Source organism: Gorilla gorilla, chromosome 14 (assembly GCF_029281585.2).
Source record: "Gorilla gorilla gorilla isolate KB3781 chromosome 14, NHGRI_mGorGor1-v2.1_pri, whole genome shotgun sequence".
In the NCBI taxonomy this organism is placed as follows: Eukaryota; Metazoa; Chordata; class Mammalia; order Primates; family Hominidae; genus Gorilla; species Gorilla gorilla.
Genome location: NC_073238.2, coordinates 14,274,916 through 14,298,969, shown reverse-complemented (window position 1 = coordinate 14,298,969; position 24,054 = coordinate 14,274,916).

The window sequence follows — 24,054 nt, the reverse complement described above, 5'->3', positions numbered from 1 at the left end:
TCCGTTCTACTCGGTTACATTCCATTCAATTCCATTCCATTCCGTTCTACTCGGGTAGATTCCATTCCATTCCATTCCATTCCTTTCCATTCCATTGCATTCCATTGCATTGCATTGCACTCAATTCCATTCCATTCCATTCCATTCCATTCCATTGAATTCCATTCCATTCCATGGAATTCCATTCCATTCCATTCCATTCCATTCCATTCCATTCCATTCCATTCCATTCCATTCCATTCCATTCCAGTCCATTCCATTCCATTCCATTCCATTGAATTCCATTCCATTCCATTCCATTCCATTCCATTGAATTCCATTCCGTTCCATTCCATTCCATTGAATTCCATTCCATTCCATTCCATTCCATTCCATTCCATTTCATGGAATTCCATTCCATTCCATTCCATTCCATTCCATTCCATCCCATTCCATTCCATTCCATTCCATTCCGTTCTACTCGGGTTGATTCCATTCTATTCCATTCCATTCCATTCGATCCCAATTGATTCCATTCGATTCCATTCAATTCCATTCGATTCCATTCCATTCCACTCCATTCCATTCCATTGAATTCCATTCCATTCCATTCCATTCCATTCCATTCCATTCCATGGAATTCCATTCCATTCCATTCCATTCCATTCCATAGAATTCCATTCCATTCCATTCCATTCCACTGAATTCCGTTCCATTCCATTCCATTCCGTTCCGTTCCGTTCCGTTGTGTTCCGTTCCGTTCTACTCGGGTTGATTCCATTCTATTCCATTCCATTCCAATCCATTCCGTTCCATTCCATTGAATTCCATTCCATTCCATTCCATTCCATTCCCTTCCATTCCATTCCATTCCATGGAATTCCGTTCCATTCCATTCCATTCCGTTCCGTTCCGTCCCGTTCCGTTCCGTTCCGTTCCGTTGCGTTCCGTTCCGTTCTACTCGGGTTGATTCCATTCTATTCCATTCCATTCCATTCGATTCCATTCGATTCCATTCGATTCCACTCCATTCCATTCCATAGAATTCCATTCCATTCCATTCCATTCCATTCCATTCCATTCCATTCCTTTCCATTGAATTCCATTCCATTCCATTCCATTCCATTGAATTCCATTCCATTCCATTCCATTCCATTCCATTCCATTCCATTCCATTCCATTCCATTCCATTCTACTGTTGTCCATTCCATTCCATTCCATTCCATTCCATTCCATTCCATTCCATTCCTTTCCATTCAATTGCATTCCATTGCATTCCATTCCATTCCATTCCATTCCATTCCATTCCATTCCACTCCACTCCACTCCACTCCACTCCATTCCACTCCACTCCACTCCGGTACATTCCATTCCATTCCATTCCATTCCATTCCATTCCATTCCATTCCATTCCATTCCATTCCATTCCGTGCTTCTCGGGTACATTCCGTTCCGTTCCATTCCATTCCATTCCATTCCATTCCGTTCCAGTGCACTCTACTCCACTCCACTCCACTCCACTCCACTCCGGTACATTCCATTCCATTCCATTCCATTCCATTCCATTCCATTTCCATTCCCATTCCATTTCCATTTCCGTTCCATTTCCATTCCCGTTTCTTTTCCATTCCCGTTCCATTTCCATTCCAGTTCCATTACCATTCCCGTTCCATTTCCATTCCCGATCCATTTCCATTCCCGTTCCTTTTCCATTCCCGTTCCATTTCCATTCCCGTTCCGTTACCATTCCCGTTCCATTTCCGTTCCCGTTCCGTTTCCGTTCCCGTTCCATTTCCGTTCTCGTTCCGTTTCCGTTCCCGTTCCATTTCCATTCCCGTTCCATTTCCGTTCCCGTTCCATTTCCATTCCCGTTCCATTTCCATTCCCTTTCCATTTCCATTTCATTCCATTCCGTTCTGCTCGGGTACATTCCATTCCATTCCATTGCATTCCATTCCGTTCTGCTCCTGTCCATTCCATTCCATTCCATTCCGTTCCATTCCGTTCTACTTGGGTAGATTCCATTCCATTCCATTCCATTCCATTCCATTCCATTCCATTCCATTCCATTCTACTGGTGTCCATTCCATTCCATTCCATTCCATTCCATTCCATTCCATTGCATTCCATTCCATTCCATTCCATTCCATTCCGTTCCGTTCTACTCGGTTACATTCCATTCAATTCCATTCCATTCCGTTCTACTCGGGTAGATTCCATTCCATTCCATTCCATTCCTTTCCATTCCATTGCATTCCATTGCATTGCATTGCACTCAATTCCATTCCATTCCATTCCATTCCATTCCATTCCATTCCATTCCATTCCGTTCCGTTCAACTCGGTTACATTCCATTCAATTACATTCCATTCCGTTCTACTCGGTTACATTCCATTCCATTCCATTCCATTCCATTCCAATCCATTCCATTCCATTCCATTCCGTTCTACTCGGGTACATTCCATTCCATTCCATTCCATTCCATTCCATTCCATTCCATTCCATTCCGTTCTACTTTGGGACATTCCATTCCATTCCATTCCATTCCATTCCATTCCGTTCTACTCGGATTGATTCCATTCCATTCCATTCCATTCCATTCCATTCCATTCCATTCCATTCCATTCGATTCCATTCCATTCCATTCCATTGAATTCCATTCCATTCCATTCCATTCCATGGAATTCCATTCCATTCCATTCCATTCCATTCCATTCCATTCCATTGAATTCCATTCCATTCCATTCCATTCCATGGAATTCCATTCCATTCCATTCCATTCCATTCCATTCCATTCCATTCCATTCCATTCCATTCTACTGGTGTCCATTCCATTCCATTCCATTCCATTCCATTCCATTCCATTCCATTCCATTCCTTTCCATTCCATTGCATTCCACTGCATTCCATTCCATTCCATTCCATTCCATTCCATTCCACTCCACTCCACTCCACTCCACTCCATTCCACTCCACTCCACTCCGGTACATTCCATTCCATTCCGTTCCATTCCATTCCATTCCATTCCATTCCATTCCATTCCATTCCGTGCTTCTCGGGTACATTCCGTTCCGTTCCATTCCATTCCATTCCATTCCATTCCGTTCCAGTGCACTCTACTCCACTCCACTCCACTCCACTCCACTCCGGTACATTCCATTCATTTCCATTCCATTCCATTCCATTCCATTTCCATTCCCATTCCATTTCCATTCCCGTTCCATTTCCATTCCCGTTTCTTTTCCATTCCCGTTCCATTTCCATTCCCGTTCCATTTCCATTCCCGTTCCATTACCATTGCCGTTCCATTTCCGTTCCCGTTCCGTTTCCGTTCCCGTTCCATTTCCGTTCTCGTTCCGTTTCCGTTCCCGTTCCATTTCCATTCCCGTTCCATTTCCGTTCCCGTTCCATTTCCATTCCCGTTCCATTTCCATTCCCTTTCCATTTCCATTTCATTCCATTCCGTTCTGCTCGGGTACATTCCATTCCATTCCATTGCATTCCATTCCGTTCTGCTCCTGTCCATTCCATTCCATTCCAATCCGTTCCATTCCGTTCTACTCGGGTAGATTCCATTCCATTCCATTCCATTCCATTCCATTCCATTCCATTCCATTCCATTCTACTGGTGTCCATTCCATTCCATTCCATTCCATTCCATTCCATTCCATTCCATTCCATTGCATTCCATTCCATTCCATTCCATTCCGTTCCGTTCTACTCGGTTACATTCCATTCAATTCCATTCCATTCCGTTCTACTCGGGTAGATTCCATTCCATTCCATTCCATTCCTTTCCATTCCATTGCATTCCATTGAATTGCATTGCACTCAATTCCATTCCATTCCATTCCATTCCATTCCATTCCATTCCATTCCATTCCATTCCGTTCCGTTCAACTCAGTTACATTCCATTCAATTACATTCCATTCCGTTCTACTCGGTTACATTCCATTCCATTTCATTCCATTCCATTCCAATCCATTCCATTCCATTCCATTCCGTTCTACTCGGGTACATTCCGTTCCATTCCATTCCATTCCATTCCATTCCATTCCATTCCATTCCGTTCCAGTGCACTCTACTCCACTCCACTCCACTCCACTCCACTCCGGTACATTCCATTCATTTCCATTCCATTCCATTCCATTCCATTTCCATTCCCATTCCATTTCCATTCCCGTTCCATTTCCATTCCCGTTTCTTTTCCATTCCCGTTCCATTTCCATTCCCGTTCCATTTCCATTCCCGTTCCATTACCATTGCCGTTCCATTTCCGTTCCCGTTCCGTTTCCGTTCCCGTTCCATTTCCGTTCTCGTTCCGTTTCCGTTCCCGTTCCATTTCCATTCCCGTTCCATTTCCGTTCCCGTTCCATTTCCATTCCCGTTCCATTTCCATTCCCTTTCCATTTCCATTTCATTCCATTCCGTTCTGCTCGGGTACATTCCATTCCATTCCATTGCATTCCATTCCGTTCTGCTCCTGTCCATTCCATTCCATTCCAATCCGTTCCATTCCGTTCTACTCGGGTAGATTCCATTCCATTCCATTCCATTCCATTCCATTCCATTCCATTCCATTCTACTGGTGTCCATTCCATTCCATTCCATTCCATTCCATTCCATTCCATTCCATTCCATTCCATTGCATTCCATTCCATTCCATTCCATTCCGTTCCGTTCTACTCGGTTACATTCCATTCAATTCCATTCCATTCCGTTCTACTCGGGTAGATTCCATTCCATTCCATTCCATTCCTTTCCATTCCATTGCATTCCATTGAATTGCATTGCACTCAATTCCATTCCATTCCATTCCATTCCATTCCATTCCATTCCATTCCGTTCCGTTCAACTCAGTTACATTCCATTCAATTACATTCCATTCCGTTCTACTCGGTTACATTCCATTCCATTTCATTCCATTCCATTCCAATCCATTCCATTCCATTCCATTCCGTTCTACTCGGGTACATTCCGTTCCATTCCATTCCATTAAATTCCATTCCATTCCAATCCTTTCCGTTCTACTTTGGTACATTCCATTCCATTCCATTCCATTCCATTCCATTCCATTCCATTCCATTCCATTCCGTTCTACTCAGGTTGATTCCATTCTATTCCATTCCATTCCATTCCATTCCATTCCATTCCATTCCATTCCATTCCATTCCATTCCATTCCATTCCATTCCATTCCATTCCATTGAATTCCATTCCATTCCATTCCATTCCATTCCATTGAATTCCATTCCGTTCCATTCCATTCCATTGAATTCCATTCCATTCCATTCCATTCCATTCCATTCCATTTCATGGAATTCCATTCCATTCCATTCCATTCCATTCCATTCCATCCCATTCCATTCCATTCCATTCCATTCCGTTCTACTCGGGTTGATTCCATTCTATTCCATTCCATTCCATTCGATCCCAATTGATTCCATTCGATTCCATTCAATTCCATTCGATTCCATTCCATTCCACTCCATTCCATTCCATTGAATTCCATTCCATTCCATTCCATTCCATTCCATTCCATTCCATGGAATTCCATTCCATTCCATTCCATTCCATTCCATAGAATTCCATTCCATTCCATTCCATTCCACTGAATTCCGTTCCATTCCATTCCATTCCGTTCCGTTCCGTTCCGTTGTGTTCCGTTCCGTTCTACTCGGGTTGATTCCATTCTATTTCATTCCATTCCAATCCATTCCGTTCCATTCCATTGAATTCCATTCCATTCCATTCCATTCCATTCCCTTCCATTCCATTCCATTCCATGGAATTCCGTTCCATTCCATTCCATTCCGTTCCGTTCCGTCCCGTTCCGTTCCGTTCCGTTCCGTTGCGTTCCGTTCCGTTCTACTCGGGTTGATTCCATTCTATTCCATTCCATTCCATTCGATTCCATTCGATTCCATTCGATTCCACTCCATTCCATTCCATAGAATTCCATTCCATTCCATTCCATTCCATTCCATTCCATTCCATTCCTTTCCATTGAATTCCATTCCATTCCATTCCATTCCATTGAATTCCATTCCATTCCATTCCATTCCATTCCATTCCATTCCATTCCATTCCATTCCATTCCATTCTACTGTTGTCCATTCCATTCCATTCCATTCCATTCCATTCCATTCCATTCCATTCCATTCCTTTCCATTCAATTGCATTCCATTGCATTCCATTCCATTCCATTCCATTCCATTCCATTCCATTCCACTCCACTCCACTCCACTCCACTCCATTCCACTCCACTCCACTCCGGTACATTCCATTCCATTCCATTCCATTCCATTCCATTCCATTCCATTCCATTCCATTCCATTCCATTCCGTGCTTCTCGGGTACATTCCGTTCCGTTCCATTCCATTCCATTCCATTCCATTCCGTTCCAGTGCACTCTACTCCACTCCACTCCACTCCACTCCACTCCGGTACATTCCATTCCATTCCATTCCATTCCATTCCATTCCATTTCCATTCCCATTCCATTTCCATTTCCGTTCCATTTCCATTCCCGTTTCTTTTCCATTCCCGTTCCATTTCCATTCCAGTTCCATTACCATTCCCGTTCCATTTCCATTCCCGATCCATTTCCATTCCCGTTCCTTTTCCATTCCCGTTCCATTTCCATTCCCGTTCCGTTACCATTCCCGTTCCATTTCCGTTCCCGTTCCGTTTCCGTTCCCGTTCCATTTCCGTTCTCGTTCCGTTTCCGTTCCCGTTCCATTTCCATTCCCGTTCCATTTCCGTTCCCGTTCCATTTCCATTCCCGTTCCATTTCCATTCCCTTTCCATTTCCATTTCATTCCATTCCGTTCTGCTCGGGTACATTCCATTCCATTCCATTGCATTCCATTCCGTTCTGCTCCTGTCCATTCCATTCCATTCCATTCCGTTCCATTCCGTTCTACTTGGGTAGATTCCATTCCATTCCATTCCATTCCATTCCATTCCATTCCATTCCATTCCATTCTACTGGTGTCCATTCCATTCCATTCCATTCCATTCCATTCCATTCCATTGCATTCCATTCCATTCCATTCCATTCCATTCCGTTCCGTTCTACTCGGTTACATTCCATTCAATTCCATTCCATTCCGTTCTACTCGGGTAGATTCCATTCCATTCCATTCCATTCCTTTCCATTCCATTGCATTCCATTGCATTGCATTGCACTCAATTCCATTCCATTCCATTCCATTCCATTCCATTCCATTCCATTCCATTCCGTTCCGTTCAACTCGGTTACATTCCATTCAATTACATTCCATTCCGTTCTACTCGGTTACATTCCATTCCATTCCATTCCATTCCATTCCAATCCATTCCATTCCATTCCATTCCGTTCTACTCGGGTACATTCCATTCCATTCCATTCCATTCCATTCCATTCCATTCCATTCCATTCCGTTCTACTTTGGGACATTCCATTCCATTCCATTCCATTCCATTCCATTCCATTCCATTCCATTCCATTCCGTTCTACTCGGATTGATTCCATTCCATTCCATTCCATTCCATTCCATTCCATTCCATTCCATTCCATTCCATTCCATTCGATTCCATTCCATTCCATTCCATTGAATTCCATTCCATTCCATTCCATTCCATGGAATTCCATTCCATTCCATTCCATTCCATTCCATTCCATTCCATTGAATTCCATTCCATTCCATTCCATTCCATGGAATTCCATTCCATTCCATTCCATTCCATTCCATTCCATTCCATTCCATTCCATTCCATTCTACTGGTGTCCATTCCATTCCATTCCATTCCATTCCATTCCATTCCATTCCATTCCATTCCTTTCCATTCCATTGCATTCCACTGCATTCCATTCCATTCCATTCCATTCCATTCCACTCCACTCCACTCCACTCCACTCCATTCCACTCCACTCCACTCCGGTACATTCCATTCCATTCCGTTCCATTCCATTCCATTCCATTCCATTCCATTCCATTCCATTCCATTCCGTGCTTCTCGGGTACATTCCGTTCCGTTCCATTCCATTCCATTCCATTCCATTCCGTTCCAGTGCACTCTACTCCACTCCACTCCACTCCACTCCACTCCGGTACATTCCATTCATTTCCATTCCATTCCATTCCATTCCATTTCCATTCCCATTCCATTTCCATTCCCGTTCCATTTCCATTCCCGTTTCTTTTCCATTCCCGTTCCATTTCCATTCCCGTTCCATTTCCATTCCCGTTCCATTACCATTGCCGTTCCATTTCCGTTCCCGTTCCGTTTCCGTTCCCGTTCCATTTCCGTTCTCGTTCCGTTTCCGTTCCCGTTCCATTTCCATTCCCGTTCCATTTCCGTTCCCGTTCCATTTCCATTCCCGTTCCATTTCCATTCCCTTTCCATTTCCATTTCATTCCATTCCGTTCTGCTCGGGTACATTCCATTCCATTCCATTGCATTCCATTCCGTTCTGCTCCTGTCCATTCCATTCCATTCCAATCCGTTCCATTCCGTTCTACTCGGGTAGATTCCATTCCATTCCATTCCATTCCATTCCATTCCATTCCATTCCATTCTACTGGTGTCCATTCCATTCCATTCCATTCCATTCCATTCCATTCCATTCCATTCCATTGCATTCCATTCCATTCCATTCCATTCCGTTCCGTTCTACTCGGTTACATTCCATTCAATTCCATTCCATTCCGTTCTACTCGGGTAGATTCCATTCCATTCCATTCCATTCCTTTCCATTCCATTGCATTCCATTGAATTGCATTGCACTCAATTCCATTCCATTCCATTCCATTCCATTCCATTCCATTCCATTCCATTCCGTTCCGTTCAACTCAGTTACATTCCATTCAATTACATTCCATTCCGTTCTACTCGGTTACATTCCATTCCATTTCATTCCATTCCATTCCAATCCATTCCATTCCATTCCATTCCGTTCTACTCGGGTACATTCCGTTCCATTCCATTCCATTCCATTCCATTCCATTCCATTCCATTCCGTTCCAGTGCACTCTACTCCACTCCACTCCACTCCACTCCACTCCGGTACATTCCATTCATTTCCATTCCATTCCATTCCATTCCATTTCCATTCCCATTCCATTTCCATTCCCGTTCCATTTCCATTCCCGTTTCTTTTCCATTCCCGTTCCATTTCCATTCCCGTTCCATTTCCATTCCCGTTCCATTACCATTGCCGTTCCATTTCCGTTCCCGTTCCGTTTCCGTTCCCGTTCCATTTCCGTTCTCGTTCCGTTTCCGTTCCCGTTCCATTTCCATTCCCGTTCCATTTCCGTTCCCGTTCCATTTCCATTCCCGTTCCATTTCCATTCCCTTTCCATTTCCATTTCATTCCATTCCGTTCTGCTCGGGTACATTCCATTCCATTCCATTGCATTCCATTCCGTTCTGCTCCTGTCCATTCCATTCCATTCCAATCCGTTCCATTCCGTTCTACTCGGGTAGATTCCATTCCATTCCATTCCATTCCATTCCATTCCATTCCATTCCATTCTACTGGTGTCCATTCCATTCCATTCCATTCCATTCCATTCCATTCCATTCCATTCCATTGCATTCCATTCCATTCCATTCCATTCCGTTCCGTTCTACTCGGTTACATTCCATTCAATTCCATTCCATTCCGTTCTACTCGGGTAGATTCCATTCCATTCCATTCCATTCCTTTCCATTCCATTGCATTCCATTGAATTGCATTGCACTCAATTCCATTCCATTCCATTCCATTCCATTCCATTCCATTCCATTCCATTCCGTTCCGTTCAACTCAGTTACATTCCATTCAATTACATTCCATTCCGTTCTACTCGGTTACATTCCATTCCATTTCATTCCATTCCATTCCAATCCATTCCATTCCATTCCATTCCGTTCTACTCGGGTACATTCCGTTCCATTCCATTCCATTAAATTCCATTCCATTCCAATCCTTTCCGTTCTACTTTGGTACATTCCATTCCATTCCATTCCATTCCATTCCATTCCATTCCATTCCGTTCTACTCAGGTTGATTCCATTCCATTCCATTCCATTCCATTCCATTCCATTCCATTCCATTCCATTCCATTCCATTCCATTCCATTCCATTCCATTCCATTGAATTCCATTCCATTCCATTCCATTCCATTCCATTGAATTCCATTCCGTTCCATTCCATTCCATTGAATTCCATTCCATTCCATTCCATTCCATTCCATTCCATTTCATGGAATTCCATTCCATTCCATTCCATTCCATTCCATTCCATCCCATTCCATTCCATTCCATTCCATTCCGTTCTACTCGGGTTGATTCCATTCTATTCCATTCCATTCCATTCGATCCCAATTGATTCCATTCGATTCCATTCAATTCCATTCGATTCCATTCCATTCCACTCCATTCCATTCCATTGAATTCCATTCCATTCCATTCCATTCCATTCCATTCCATTCCATGGAATTCCATTCCATTCCATTCCATTCCATTCCATAGAATTCCATTCCATTCCATTCCATTCCACTGAATTCCGTTCCATTCCATTCCATTCCGTTCCGTTCCTTTCCGTTGTGTTCCGTTCCGTTCTACTCGGGTTGATTCCATTCTATTCCATTCCATTCCAATCCATTCCGTTCCATTCCATTGAATTCCATTCCATTCCATTCCATTCCATTCCCTTCCATTCCATTCCATTCCATGGAATTCCGTTCCATTCCATTCCATTCCGTTCCGTTCCGTCCCGTTCCGTTCCGTTCCGTTCCGTTGCGTTCCGTTCCGTTCTACTCGGGTTGATTCCATTCTATTCCATTGCATTCCATTCGATTCCATTCGATTCCATTCGATTCCACTCCATTCCATTCCATAGAATTCCATTCCATTCCATTCCATTCCATTCCATTCCATTCCATTCCTTTCCATTGAATTCCATTCCATTCCATTCCATTCCATTGAATTCCATTCCATTCCATTCCATTCCATTCCATTCCATTCCATTCCATTCCATTCCATTCCATTCTACTGTTGTCCATTCCATTCCATTCCATTCCATTCCATTCCATTCCATTCCATTCCTTTCCATTCAATTGCATTCCATTGCATTCCATTCCATTCCATTCCATTCCATTCCATTCCATTCCACTCCACTCCACTCCACTCCACTCCATTCCACTCCACTCCACTCCGGTACATTCCATTCCATTCCATTCCATTCCATTCCATTCCATTCCATTCCATTCCATTCCATTCCGTGCTTCTCGGGTACATTCCGTTCCGTTCCATTCCATTCCATTCCATTCCATTCCGTTCCAGTGCACTCTACTCCACTCCACTCCACTCCACTCCACTCCGGTACATTCCATTCCATTCCATTCCATTCCATTCCATTCCATTTCCATTCCCATTCCATTTCCATTTCCGTTCCATTTCCATTCCCGTTTCTTTTCCATTCCCGTTCCATTTCCATTCCAGTTCCATTACCATTCCCGTTCCATTTCCATTCCCGATCCATTTCCATTCCCGTTCCTTTTCCATTCCCGTTCCATTTCCATTCCCGTTCCGTTACCATTCCCGTTCCATTTCCGTTCCCGTTCCGTTTCCGTTCCCGTTCCATTTCCGTTCTCGTTCCGTTTCCGTTCCCGTTCCATTTCCATTCCCGTTCCATTTCCGTTCCCGTTCCATTTCCATTCCCGTTCCATTTCCATTCCCTTTCCATTTCCATTTCATTCCATTCCGTTCTGCTCGGGTACATTCCATTCCATTCCATTGCATTCCATTCCGTTCTGCTCCTGTCCATTCCATTCCATTCCATTCCGTTCCATTCCGTTCTACTTGGGTAGATTCCATTCCATTCCATTCCATTCCATTCCATTCCATTCCATTCCATTCCATTCTACTGGTGTCCATTCCATTCCATTCCATTCCATTCCATTCCATTCCATTGCATTCCATTCCATTCCATTCCATTCCATTCCGTTCCGTTCTACTCGGTTACATTCCATTCAATTCCATTCCATTCCGTTCTACTCGGGTAGATTCCATTCCATTCCATTCCATTCCTTTCCATTCCATTGCATTCCATTGCATTGCATTGCACTCAATTCCATTCCATTCCATTCCATTCCATTCCATTCCATTCCATTCCATTCCGTTCCGTTCAACTCGGTTACATTCCATTCAATTACATTCCATTCCGTTCTACTCGGTTACATTCCATTCCATTCCATTCCATTCCATTCCAATCCATTCCATTCCATTCCATTCCGTTCTACTCGGGTACATTCCATTCCATTCCATTCCATTCCATGGAATTCCATTCCATTCCATTCCATTCCATTCCATTCCATTCCATTCCATTCCATTCCATTCTACTGGTGTCCATTCCATTCCATTCCATTCCATTCCATTCCATTCCATTCCATTCCATTCCATTCCTTTCCATTCCATTGCATTCCACTGCATTCCATTCCATTCCATTCCATTCCATTCCATTCCACTCCACTCCACTCCACTCCACTCCATTCCACTCCACTCCACTCCGGTACATTCCATTCCATTCCGTTCCATTCCATTCCATTCCATTCCATTCCATTCCATTCCATTCCGTGCTTCTCGGGTACATTCCGTTCCGTTCCATTCCATTCCATTCCATTCCATTCCGTTCCAGTGCACTCTACTCCACTCCACTCCACTCCACTCCACTCCGGTACATTCCATTCATTTCCATTCCATTCCATTCCATTCCATTTCCATTCCCATTCCATTTCCATTCCCGTTCCATTTCCATTCCCGTTTCTTTTCCATTCCCGTTCCATTTCCATTCCCGTTCCATTTCCATTCCCGTTCCATTACCATTGCCGTTCCATTTCCGTTCCCGTTCCGTTTCCGTTCCCGTTCCATTTCCGTTCTCGTTCCGTTTCCGTTCCCGTTCCATTTCCATTCCCGTTCCATTTCCGTTCCCGTTCCATTTCCATTCCCGTTCCATTTCCATTCCCTTTCCATTTCCATTTCATTCCATTCCGTTCTGCTCGGGTACATTCCATTCCATTCCATTGCATTCCATTCCGTTCTGCTCCTGTCCATTCCATTCCATTCCAATCCGTTCCATTCCGTTCTACTCGGGTAGATTCCATTCCATTCCATTCCAATCCATTCCATTCCATTCCATTCCATTCTACTGGTGTCCATTCCATTCCATTCCATTCCATTCCATTCCATTCCATTCCATTGCATTCCATTCCATTCCATTCCATTCCGTTCCGTTCTACTCGGTTACATTCCATTCAATTCCATTCCATTCCGTTCTACTCGGGTAGATTCCATTCCATTCCATTCCATTCCTTTCCATTCCATTGCATTCCATTGAATTGCATTGCACTCAATTCCATTCCATTCCATTCCATTCCATTCCATTCCATTCCATTCCATTCCGTTCCGTTCAACTCAGTTAAATTCTTTCAATTACATTCCATTCCGTTCTACTCGGTTACATTCCATTCCATTTCATTTCATTCCATTCCATTCCAATCCATTCCATTCCATTCCATTCCGTTCTACTCGGGTACATTCCGTTCCATTCCATTCCATTCCATTCCATTCCATTCCATTCCATTCCGTTCCAGTGCACTCTACTCCACTCCACTCCACTCCACTCCACTCCGGTACATTCCATTCATTTCCATTCCATTCCATTCCATTCCATTTCCATTCCCATTCCATTTCCATTCCCGTTCCATTTCCATTCCCGTTTCTTTTCCATTCCCGTTCCATTTCCATTCCCGTTCCATTTCCATTCCCGTTCCATTACCATTGCCGTTCCATTTCCGTTCCCGTTCCGTTTCCGTTCCCGTTCCATTTCCGTTCTCGTTCCGTTTCCGTTCCCGTTCCATTTCCATTCCCGTTCCATTTCCGTTCCCGTTCCATTTCCATTCCCGTTCCATTTCCATTCCCTTTCCATTTCCATTTCATTCCATTCCGTTCTGCTCGGGTACATTCCATTCCATTCCATTGCATTCCATTCCGTTCTGCTCCTGTCCATTCCATTCCATTCCAATCCGTTCCATTCCGTTCTACTCGGGTAGATTCCATTCCATTCCATTCCATTCCATTCCATTCCATTCCATTCCATTCTACTGGTGTCCATTCCATTCCATTCCATTCCATTCCATTCCATTCCATTCCATTCCATTGCATTCCATTCCATTCCATTCCATTCCGTTCCGTTCTACTCGGTTACATTCCATTCAATTCCATTCCATTCCGTTCTACTCGGGTAGATTCCATTCCATTCCATTCCATTCCTTTCCATTCCATTGCATTCCATTGAATTGCATTGCACTCAATTCCATTCCATTCCATTCCATTCCATTCCATTCCATTCCATTCCATTCCGTTCCGTTCAACTCAGTTACATTCCATTCAATTACATTCCATTCCGTTCTACTCGGTTACATTCCATTCCATTTCATTCCATTCCATTCCAATCCATTCCATTCCATTCCATTCCGTTCTACTCGGGTACATTCCGTTCCATTCCATTCCATTAAATTCCATTCCATTCCAATCCTTTCCGTTCTACTTTGGTACATTCCATTCCATTCCATTCCATTCCATTCCATTCCATTCCATTCCATTCCATTCCGTTCTACTCAGGTTGATTCCATTCTATTCCATTCCATTCCATTCCATTCCATTCCATTCCATTCCATTCCATTCCATTCCATTCCATTCCATTGAATTCCATTCCATTCCATTCCATTCCATTCCATTGAATTCCATTCCGTTCCATTCCATTCCATTGAATTCCATTCCATTCCATTCCATTCCATTCCATTCCATTTCATGGAATTCCATTCCATTCCATTCCATTCCATTCCATTCCATCCCATTCCATTCCATTCCATTCCATTCCGTTCTACTCGGGTTGATTCCATTCTATTCCATTCCATTCCATTCGATCCCAATTGATTCCATTCGATTCCATTCAATTCCATTCGATTCCATTCCATTCCACTCCATTCCATTCCATTGAATTCCATTCCATTCCATTCCATTCCATTCCATTCCATTCCATGGAATTCCATTCCATTCCATTCCATTCCATTCCATAGAATTCCATTCCATTCCATTCCATTCCACTGAATTCCGTTCCATTCCATTCCATTCCGTTCCGTTCCGTTCCGTTGTGTTCCGTTCCGTTCTACTCGGGTTGATTCCATTCTATTCCATTCCATTCCAATCCATTCCGTTCCATTCCATTGAATTCCATTCCATTCCATTCCATTCCATTCCCTTCCATTCCATTCCATTCCATGGAATTCCGTTCCATTCCATTCCATTCCGTTCCGTTCCGTCCCGTTCCGTTCCGTTCCGTTCCGTTGCGTTCCGTTCCGTTCTACTCGGGTTGATTCCATTCTATTCCATTCCATTCCATTCGATTCCATTCGATTCCATTCGATTCCACTCCATTCCATTCCATAGAATTCCATTCCATTCCATTCCATTCCATTCCATTCCATTCCTTTCCATTGAATTCCATTCCATTCCATTCCATTCCATTGAATTCCATTCCATTCCATTCCATTCCATTCCATTCCATTCCATTCCATTCCATTCCATTCCATTCTACTGTTGTCCATTCCATTCCATTCCATTCCATTCCATTCCATTCCATTCCATTCCTTTCCATTCAATTGCATTCCATTGCATTCCATTCCATTCCATTCCATTCCATTCCATTCCATTCCACTCCACTCCACTCCACTCCACTCCATTCCACTCCACTCCACTCCGGTACATTCCATTCCATTCCATTCCATTCCATTCCATTCCATTCCATTCCATTCCATTCCATTCCGTGCTTCTCGGGTACTTTCCGTTCCGTTCCATTCCATTCCATTCCATTCCATTCCGTTCCAGTGCACTCTACTCCACTCCACTCCACTCCACTCCACTCCGGTACATTCCATTCCATTCCATTCCATTCCATTCCATTCCATTTCCATTCCCATTCCATTTCCATTTCCGTTCCATTTCCATTCCCGTTTCTTTTCCATTCCCGTTCCATTTCCATTCCAGTTCCATTACCATTCCCGTTCCATTTCCATTCCCGATCCATTTCCATTCCCGTTCCTTTTCCATTCCCGTTCCATTTCCATTCCCGTTCCGTTACCATTCCCGTTCCATTTCCGTTCCCGTTCCGTTTCCGTTCCCGTTCCATTTCCGTTCTCGTTCCGTTTCCGTTCCCGTTCCATTTCCATTCCCGTTCCATTTCCGTTCCCGTTCCATTTCCATTCCCGTTCCATTTCCATTCCCTTTCCATTTCCATTTCATTCCATTCCGTTCTGCTCGGGTACATTCCATTCCATTCCATTGCATTCCATTCCGTTCTGCTCCTGTCCATTCCATTCCATTCCATTCCGTTCCATTCCGTTCTACTTGGGTAGATTCCATTCCATTCCATTCCATTCCATTCCATTCCATTCCATTCCATTCCATTCCATTCTACTGGTGTCCATTCCATTCCATTCCATTCCATTCCATTCCATTCCATTGCATTCCATTCCATTCCATTCCATTCCATTCCGTTCCGTTCTACTCGGTTACATTCCATTCAATTCCATTCCATTCCGTTCTACTCGGGTAGATTCCATTCCATTCCATTCCATTCCTTTCCATTCCATTGCATTCCATTGCATTGCATTGCACTCAATTCCATTCCATTCCATTCCATTCCATTCCATTCCATTCCATTCCATTCCGTTCCGTTCAACTCGGTTACATTCCATTCAATTACATTCCATTCCGTTCTACTCGGTTACATTCCATTCCATTCCATTCCATTCCATTCCAATCCATTCCATTCCATTCCATTCCGTTCTACTCGGGTACATTCCATTCCATTCCATTCCATTCCATTCCATTCCATTCCATTCCATTCCGTTCTACTTTGGGACATTCCATTCCATTCCATTCCATTCCATTCCATTCCATTCCATTCCATTCCGTTCTACTCGGATTGATTCCATTCCATTCCATTCCATTCCATTCCATTCCATTCCATTCCATTCCATTCCATTCGATTCCATTCCATTCCATTCCATTGAATTCCATTCCATTCCATTCCATTCCATGGAATTCCATTCCATTCCATTCCATTCCATTCCATTCCATTCCATTGAATTCCATTCCATTCCATTCCATTCCATGGAATTCCATTCCATTCCATTCCATTCCATTCCATTCCATTCCATTCCATTCCATTCCATTCTACTGGTGTCCATTCCATTCCATTCCATTCCATTCCATTCCATTCCATTCCATTCCATTCCTTTCCATTCCATTGCATTCCACTGCATTCCATTCCATTCCATTCCATTCCATTCCATTCCACTCCACTCCACTCCACTCCACTCCATTCCACTCCACTCCACTCCGGTACATTCCATTCCATTCCGTTCCATTCCATTCCATTCCATTCCATTCCATTCCATTCCATTCCGTGCTTCTCGGGTACATTCCGTTCCGTTCCATTCCATTCCATTCCATTCCATTCCGTTCCAGTGCACTCTACTCCACTCCACTCCACTCCACTCCACTCCGGTACATTCCATTCATTTCCATTCCATTCCATTCCATTCCATTTCCATTCCCATTCCATTTCCATTCCCGTTCCATTTCCATTCCCGTTTCTTTTCCATTCCCGTTCCATTTCCATTCCCGTTCCATTTCCATTCCCGTTCCATTACCATTGCCGTTCCATTTCCGTTCCCGTTCCGTTTCCGTTCCCGTTCCATTTCCGTTCTCGTTCCGTTTCCGTTCCCGTTCCATTTCCATTCCCGTTCCATTTCCGTTCCCGTTCCATTTCCATTCCCGTTCCATTTCCATTCCCTTTCCATTTCCATTTCATTCCATTCCGTTCTGCTCGGGTACATTCCATTCCATTCCATTGCATTCCATTCCGTTCTGCTCCTGTCCATTCCATTCCATTCCAATCCGTTCCATTCCGTTCTACTCGGGTAGATTCCATTCCATTCCATTCCATTCCATTCCATTCCATTCCATTCCATTCTACTGGTGTCCATTCCATTCCATTCCATTCCATTCCATTCCATTCCATTCCATTCCATTGCATTCCATTCCATTCCATTCCATTCCGTTCCGTTCTACTCGGTTACATTCCATTCAATTCCATTCCATTCCGTTCTACTCGGGTAGATTCCATTCCATTCCATTCCATTCCTTTCCATTCCATTGCATTCCATTGAATTGCATTGCACTCAATTCCATTCCATTCCATTCCATTCCATTCCATTCCATTCCATTCCATTCCGTTCCGTTCAACTCAGTTACATTCCATTCAATTACATTCCATTCCGTTCTACTCGGTTACATTCCATTCCATTTCATTCCATTCCATTCCAATCCATTCCATTCCATTCCATTCCGTTCTACTCGGGTACATTCCGTTCCATTCCATTCCATTCCATTCCATTCCATTCCATTCCATTCCGTTCCAGTGCACTCTACTCCACTCCACTCCACTCCACTCCACTCCGGTACATTCCATTCATTTCCATTCCATTCCATTCCATTCCATTTCCATTCCCATTCCATTTCCATTCCCGTTCCATTTCCATTCCCGTTTCTTTTCCATTCCCGTTCCATTTCCATTCCCGTTCCATTTCCATTCCCGTTCCATTACCATTGCCGTTCCATTTCCGTTCCCGTTCCGTTTCCGTTCCCGTTCCATTTCCGTTCTCGTTCCGTTTCCGTTCCCGTTCCATTTCCATTCCCGTTCCATTTCCGTTCCCGTTCCATTTCCATTCCCGTTCCATTTCCATTCCCTTTCCATTTCCATTTCATTCCATTCCGTTCTGCTCGGGTACATTCCATTCCATTCCATTGCATTCCATTCCGTTCTGCTCCTGTCCATTCCATTCCATTCCAATCCGTTCCATTCCGTTCTACTCGGGTAGATTCCATTCCATTCCATTCCATTCCATTCCATTCCATTCCATTCCATTCCATTCTACTGGTGTCCATTCCATTCCATTCCATTCCATTCCATTCCATTCCATTCCATTCCATTGCATTCCATTCCATTCCATTCCATTCCGTTCCGTTCTACTCGGTTACATTCCATTCAATTCCATTCCATTCCGTTCTACTCGGGTAGATTCCATTCCATTCCATTCCATTCCTTTCCATTCCATTGCATTCCATTGAATTGCATTGCACTCAATTCCATTCCATTCCATTCCATTCCATTCCATTCCATTCCATTCCATTCCGTTCCGTTCAACTCAGTTACATTCCATTCAATTACATTCCATTCCGTTCTACTCGGTTACATTCCATTCCATTTCATTCCATTCCATTCCAATCCATTCCATTCCATTCCATTCCGTTCTACTCGGGTACATTCCGTTCCATTCCATTCCATTCCATTCCATTCCATTCCAATCCTTTCCGTTCTACTTTGGTACATTCCATTCCATTCCATTCCATTCCATTCCATTCCATTCCATTCCATTCCATTCCGTTCTACTCAGGTTGATTCCATTCTATTCCATTCCATTCCATTCCATTCCATTCCATTCCATTCCATTCGATTCCATTCCATTCCATTCCATTGAATTCCATTCCATTCCATTCCATTCCATGGAATTCCATTCCATTCCATTCCATTCCATTCCATTCCATTCCATTCCATTCCATTCCATTCCATTGAATTCCGTTCCATTCCATTCCATTCCATTCCATTCCATCCATTCCGTTCCATTCCATTCCATTGAATTCCATTCCATTCCATTCCATTCCATTCCATTCCATTCCACTGAATTCCATTCCATTCCATTCCACTGAATTCCATTCCATTCCATTCCATTCCATTCCATTCCATCCCATTCCATTCCATTCCATTCCATTCCGTTCTACTCGGGTTGATTCCATTCTATTCCATTCCATTCCATTCGATCCCATTTGATTCCATTCGATTCCATTCAATTCCATTCGATTCCATTCCATTCCACTCCATTCCATTCCATTGAATTCCATTCCATTCCATTCCATTCCTTTCCATTCCATTCCATTCCATGGAATTCCATTCCATTCCATTCCATTCCATGGAATTCCATTCCATTCCATTCCATTCCATGGAATTCCATTCCATTCCATTCCATTCCATGGAATTCCATTCCATTCCATTCCATTCCATTCCATTCCATTCCATTCCATTCCATTCCATTCCATAGAATTCCATTCCATTCCATTCCATTCCACTGAATTCCGTTCCATTCCATTCCATTCCGTTCCGTTCCGTTCCGTTGCGTTCCGTTGCGTTCCGTTCCGTTCCGTTGTGTTCCGTTCCGTTCTACTCGGGTTGATTCCATTCTATTCCATTCCATTCCAATCCATTTCGTTCCATTCCATTGAATTCCATTCCATTCCATTCCATTCCATTCCATTCCATTCCATTCCATTCCATTGAATTCCATTCCATTCCATTCCATTCCATTCCATTCCATACCATTCCATTCCACTCCATTCCATTCCATAGAATTCCATTCCATTCCATTCCATTCCATTGAATTCCATTCCATTCCATTCCATTCCATTGAATTCCATTCCATTCCATTCCATTCCATTGAATTCCATTCCATTCCATTCCATTCCATTCCATTCCATTCCATTCTACTGTTGTCCATTCCATTCCATTCCATTCCATTCCGTTCCATTCCATTCCTTTCCATTCCATTGCATTCCATTGCATTCCATTCCATTCCATTCCATTCCATTCCATTCCATTCCACTCCACTCCACTCCACTCCACTCCATTCCACTCCACTCCACTCCGGTACATTCCATTCCATTCCATTCCATTCCATTCCATTCCATTCCATGCTTCTCGGGTACATTCCGTTCCGTTCCATTCCATTCCATTCCATTCCATTCCGTTCCAGTGCACTCTACTCCACTCCACTCCACTCCACTCCACTCCGGTACATTCCATTCCATTCCATTCCATTCCATTCCATTCCATTTCCATTCCCATTCCATTTCCATTCCCGTTCCATTTCCATTCCCGTTTCTTTTCCATTCCCGTTCCATTTCCATTCCAGTTCCATTACCATTCCCGTTCCATTTCCATTCCCCATCCATTTCCATTGCCGTTCCTTTTCCATTCCCGTTCCATTTCCATTCCCGTTCCGTTACCATTCCCGTTCCATTTCCGTTCCCGTTCCGTTTCCGTTCCCGTTCCATTTCCGTTCTCGTTCCGTTTCCGTTCCCGTTCCATTTCCATTCCCGTTCCATTTCTGTTCCCGTTCCATTTCCATTCCCGTTCCATTTCCATTCCCTTTCCATTTCCATTTCATTCCATTCCGTTCTGCTCGGGTACATTCCATTCCATTCAATTGCATTCCATTCCGTTCTGCTCCTGTCCATTCCATTCCATTCCATTCCGTTCCATTCCGTTCTACTCGGGTAGATTCCATTCCATTCCTTTCCATTCCATTCCATTCCATTCCATTCCATTCCATTCCATTCTACTGGTGTCCATTCCATTCCATTCCATTCCATTCCATTCCATTCCATTCCATTCCATTCCATTCCATTCCATTGCATTCCATTCCATTCCATTCCATTCCATTCCGTTCCGTTCTACTCGGTTACATTCCATTCAATTCCATTCCATTCCGTTCTACTCGGGTAGATTCCATTCCATTCCATTCCATTCCATTCCATTCCATTGCATTCCATTGCATTGCATTGCACTCAATTCCATTCCATTCCATTCCATTCCATTCCATTCCATTCCATTCCATTCCATTCCATTCCGTTCCGTTCAACTCGGTTACATTCCATTCAATTACATTCCATTCCGTTCTACTCGGTTACATTCCATTCCATTCCATTCCATTCCATTCCAATCCATTCCATTCCATTCCATTCCGTTCTACTCGGGTACATTCCATTCCATTCCATTCCATTCCATTCCATTCCATTCCATTCCATTCCATTCCATTCCATTCCATTCCGTTCTACTTTGGTACATTCCATTCGAATCCATTCCATTCCATTCCATTCCATTCCATTCCATTCCATTCCATTCCATTCCGTTCTACTCGGGTTGATTCCATTCTATTCCATTCCATTCCATTCCATTCCATTCCATTCCATTCCATTCCATTCCATTCCATTCGATTCCATTCCATTCCATTCCATTGAATTCCATTCCATTCCATTCCATTCCATGGAATTCCATTCCATTCCATTCCATTCAATTCCATTCCATTCCATTCCTTTCCATTCCATTGCATTCCATTGCATTCCATTCCATTCCATTCCATTCCATTCCATTCCATTCCATTCCACTCCACTCCACTCCACTCCACTCCATTCCACTCCACTCCACTCCGGTACATTCCATTCCATTCCATTCCATTCCATTCCATTCCATTTCCATTCCCATTCCATTTCCATTCCCGTTCCATTTCCATTCCCGTTTCTTTTCCATTCCCGTTCCATTTCCATTCCAGTTCCATTACCATTCCCGTTCCATTTCCATTCCCGATCCATTTCCATTCCCGTTCCATTTCCATTCCAGTTCCATTACCATTCCCGTTCCATTTCCATTCCCGATCCATTTCCATTCCCGTTCCATTTCCATTCCCGTTCCATTTCCTTTCCCGTTCCATTACCATTCCCGTTCCATTTCCGTTCCCGTTCCGTTTCCGTTCCCGTTCCATTTCCGTTCTCGTTCCGTTTCCGTTCCCGTTCCATTTCCATTCCCGTTCCATTTCCGTTCCCGTTCCATTTCCGTTCCCGTTCCATTTCCATTCCCTTTCCATTTCCATTTCATTCCATTCCGTTCTGCTCGGGTACATTCCTTTCCATTCCATTGCATTCCATTCCGTTCTGCTCCTGTCCATTCCATTCCATTCCAATCCGTTCCATTCCGTTCTACTCGGGTAGATTCCATTCCATTCCATTCCATTCCATTCCATTCCATTCCATTCCATTCCATTCTACTGGTGTCCATTCCATTCCATTCCATTCCATTCCATTCCATTCCATTCCATTCCATTGCATTCCATTCCATTCCATTCCATTCCGTTCCGTTCTACTCGGTTACATTCCATTCAATTCCATTCCATTCCGTTCTACTCGGGTAGATTCCATTCCATTCCATTCCATTCCTTTCCATTCCATTGCATTCCATTGCATTGCATTGCACTCAATTCCATTCCATTCCATTCCATTCCATTCCATTCCATTCCATTCCATTCCATTCCGTTCCGTTCAACTCGGTTACATTCCATTCAATTACATTCCATTCCGTTCTACTCGGTTACATTCCATTCCATTCCATTCCATTCCATTCCAATCCATTCCATTCCATTGAATTCCATTCCATTCCATTCCATTCCATTCCATTCCATTCCATTCCATTCTACTGGTGTCCATTCCATTCCATTCCATTCCATTCCATTCCATTCCATTCCATTCCTTTCCATTCCATTGCATTCCATTGCATTCCATTCCATTCCATTCCATTCCATTCCATTCCATTCCACTCCACTCCACTCCACTCCACTCCATTCCACTCCACTCCACTCCGGTACATTCCATTCCATTCCATTCCATTCCATTCCATTCCATTCCATTCCATTCCATTCCATTCCGTGCTTCTCGGGTACATTCCGTTCCGTTCCATTCCATTCCATTCCATTCCATTCCGTTCCAGTGCACTCTACTCCACTCCACTCCACTCCACTCCACTCCGGTACATTCCATTCCATTCCATTCCATTCCATTCCATTTCCATTCCCATTCCATTTCCATTCCCGTTCCATTTCCATTCCCGTTTCTTTTCCATTCCCGTTCCATTTCCATTCCAGTTCCATTACCATTCCCGTTCCATTTCCATTCCCGATCCATTTCCATTCCCGTTCCATTTCCATTCCCGTTCCATTTCCATTCCCGTTCCATTACCATTCCCGTTCCATTTCCGTTCCCGTTCCGTTTCCGTTCCCGTTCCATTTCCGTTCTCGTTCCGTTTCCGTTCCCGTT